General features: G+C 48.0%; 1 pseudogene; it reads left to right on the top strand.

The window, feature by feature from the left end:
- The first annotated feature begins 297 nt into the window (after nt 1-297).
- Nucleotides 298-1,096, top strand: LOC123245818 (annotated as a pseudogene).
- Nucleotides 1,097-3,417: the final 2,321 nt, after the last annotated feature.

The following is a 3,417-nucleotide window of genomic DNA, read 5'->3' as shown; positions in this document are numbered from 1 at the left end:
CTTCAATCTGTGCTTGAAGGAACCTTGGCCTCTATCTGCATTTAGGTCCTTCATTTCCTGAGTCCACGTGACCTTTCTAGGTTTATCACTAAGGGCTCCCATTCATAGACTTCATGTTCCAGGCAGTTTGGTCTTCTTGTTTTTCTGACGTCATGTTCCATTTCCTGACTCCAAGTCTTTATGTGGGCCTCCACCTCTGCCTAGAATGGATTCCCTTTTCACCCTACCTCTCAAATCTCTAGTTTCCTTTATGTCTCAGCTCAAATACCACCTTTCTTCATCTTCTCAGTTGCTGGTATGTCTCCCCGGCATGTGGTAGAACCCTATAACTCCATCCTAACCACTCACACCACGTTGGAGCACTCAAACTGTGCCTTCATGGTGGTCAATGAAGCCATCTGTGACATCGGTTGCAGAACCTGGACATGGAGCACCCTACCTACACCAATCTCAACTGACTCACTGACCAGATGGTTTCTTCCATCACTGCCTTCCTGTGCTTTAATAGTGCTCTCAATGTAGATCTCCCCAAGTTCTGGAGTCTAGACCAACCTGGTGTCTTATCCCAGAATCCTCTTCCCCTGGTCACCCACTCACCCGTTGTCTCTGCTGAAAAGCCTATCCTAAGCAGCTCCCTGTAGCAGAGACTCTGGTGCCTGCTTTGACCCCTCCAAGCAGATGGTGAAGTGTGATCCCCATCATGGCTTGCTGCATGCTCTCCCGAGAGGACGCGGTACCTAAGGATGGCAAGGCTGCCATCACCACAATCAAGACCAAGAGAACCATTCGGTTCGTAGACTGGTGTCCCCTTGGCTTCAAGGTGGATAGCAATTGCCAGCCCCAAACTGTGGTCCCTGGTGGAAGGGCAGCGGGCAGTAGGCACTCTAAGTAACACAACCGTCATTGCTGAAAGAGGGGCCCACCTGGATCACAAGTTTGACCTTATGTATGCAAAGTGGCCATTCGTACACTGGTACGTGGGTGAAGGCATGGGGGAAGAGAATTCTCTGAGGCCTGGGAGGATTTGGCTGCCCTGGAGAAGGAGTGAGAGGAAGGAGACTCCAGAGAGGACAAAGATGAAAGCGAAGAATTCTAGAAGGCATCTTCCTGTGTTCCAAGCATGTACTAGGCTCTGAGGGCAGACACAAAGAAAGACGGGGGTAGTCCCTGCTCTCAAAGAACTCACAGTAGACTGTGTAGACCTTCCTGAAGGCTTTTCCCCCCATTTTTATCTCTGGTACCAAATTGAGTACTTGACACGCAGTAGGCACTAAATTATAGTCTATTGATGAATTGACTGGGTGAGTCATTCTCTATGAAGGAAACCATTCATCGCCAGATAGCTCTGTCCATGCTCACTGAATATTTGTTAAAAAGATGAATAAATGAGTGAATGAATAAAATGCCCGAAGAGGAAAGACCTCAGAATGTGGTTTCTTTTACCTAATTCCAGGGGAAGCCTTGTGCTGGGTGATAGCTGGAGAGAATCTGCTTCTAGGTGAGCATCTGGAGAAACCTGTCCCTCCCCATCCTCGGAAGGCGCCGTGCCCTTTAAGAAGTGATCTCTTTGCTTATCCCACACAAGCTGCCTTCTGGGGGTTTTCAGTGCCTTTATGTTGTCTTTGCATGTCAGAGCATGTCTGGAAATGACCTTCAAGGCTTTGGAGGAGGCAGACTCATAGAATGAAGACCCTGAAAGGGAGCTCAGCCATCATAAGGTAGCCCACCCCACTCCGACGCCCATTTAGCTGAAGTTCAGAAAGCTGGAGCCATTTGCCCATGGTCCCACCGCTTGGCCAGGCAGGGAGGAGAAGCCAGGACTGATCCCCAGTACCAGGCGGGGGCTCGAGCCTCTTCAGTCAAACAAGGAGATAGATCATATATAAAATCTGGGAGGAAGAAGGTCCCCCCTCTCCAATGGCTTTCCAGGGCAGGAAGTGGCTCAGTTCCCTCCTCCTGCTCAATGTTCCCTCTTCCCCAGTGCTCTTACTTACCTAGGAGGGTCTTTGCTTTGTCCTGGGGCCTTATTTGCCTTTCCTCTGGCCCAGCCAGAACTTTCTCTTCCCTTCCCTGTTCCTTTCTTCTTGCTCCAGGGGAAGATTTGTGGAGTCTGGGAAAAAAGAAAGGAAAAACTATTAGGACTTGAACGCAAAACCACAAATTTAAAAAGAGTGTTTATTTTTCTGCAAAGTTTGTTTTTCTTCGAATAGAGGCCAAGACACTCCATGGACTCGGCCCTGGACTGGTGGGCAGAGGAGATGGAAAAGATTGCTTTATATGGAAGGACTCTGCTGAGTGAGAAACATCAGGCCCCAAAAGAATGGGGGCACGATTCCCAGAGCTTCCTCTCCACAGCTGGTGTGGGGTGGTAGCAGCAAGAGCAGAGGGAGGAAGAAGAAGAGAAGGAATATGGGGATGGCGGAGGATGGAGAAGAGGAGGGAGAGAGGGAGGAGAAAGAAAGGGAGGAAGAAAGAGGGAGAGAGAAAAGGAAGGATGGGGGTGGGGTAAAGAAAGAGAGGCAGCATGAAGGAGCATTAGGAAAGGCAGCAGAAGGTAGGAGGGAGAGTGAAAGCATCAATCAGAATCCCAGAAGGATGCACTCTTGGAGTGGCAAAGGATCTCAGAGGTTACCTGGTCTAGTCTCTGCCCAAAGAGGGATCTCCCACTTGCCTAACAAGGATCCAGACAACCATTGTCCGATGACCTCTAGGGAGAAGGAACCCACACCTTGCAGGGGCACCGCTCCACTCTGGGTCAGCTCTCATTAATGGGAAGGTTGCCCTCCCAGCGTAGAATCTATGGCCCATCATCTATGGCCACAACATCAAAGCAAAGTTCACCTCTTTTACCTTTTACCCATCATTCCCAGTTCTCTTTTCTGGGATGAAAAGGGTCGCACCTCTCTGTCCGCAGAGAAGAATGAAAGGAAATGCTCAAACAAAATAGGTTAGAAGAAAGCCTGTTATTCAAAGCCCTTCACCGTTTGGAATCTAAATATTGGACAAATCCCTTATCCGAGGATCAACATGTGGCCATACTATTGGAGGGATAAATATTAAGGTTCTTCCTAGACAGGAAACCAGATGACACAAGGGACTTGGGGCTAAATAGAAAGAAAAATGACTCACAGATTTTTCTTAATACTCATACACATGCACAAAAAGGATTGCGTGGGGTTGGTTTAATTATATTTTATATATTTATATGTCACCTACCAAATGCCGGACACTGTACTAAGTGCCTTACAAATATCATCTCGTTTGATCCCCTCAACAATCCTGGGAGTAGATGCTATTATTTCTATTTTGTAGTTGAAACAAATAGAGGTTAAGTGTCGTGCCTAAAAAGGGTCACAGAGCTAGCAAGTGTCTGAGGCCAGATTCAAATTCAGGTCTTTGTGACTTTCTAGCCACCTT

This window comes from Gracilinanus agilis, chromosome 4 (genome assembly GCF_016433145.1).
Source record: "Gracilinanus agilis isolate LMUSP501 chromosome 4, AgileGrace, whole genome shotgun sequence".
Lineage (NCBI taxonomy): Eukaryota > Metazoa > Chordata > Mammalia > Didelphimorphia > Didelphidae > Gracilinanus > Gracilinanus agilis.
This window is presented reverse-complemented; position numbering and strand designations above follow the sequence as displayed.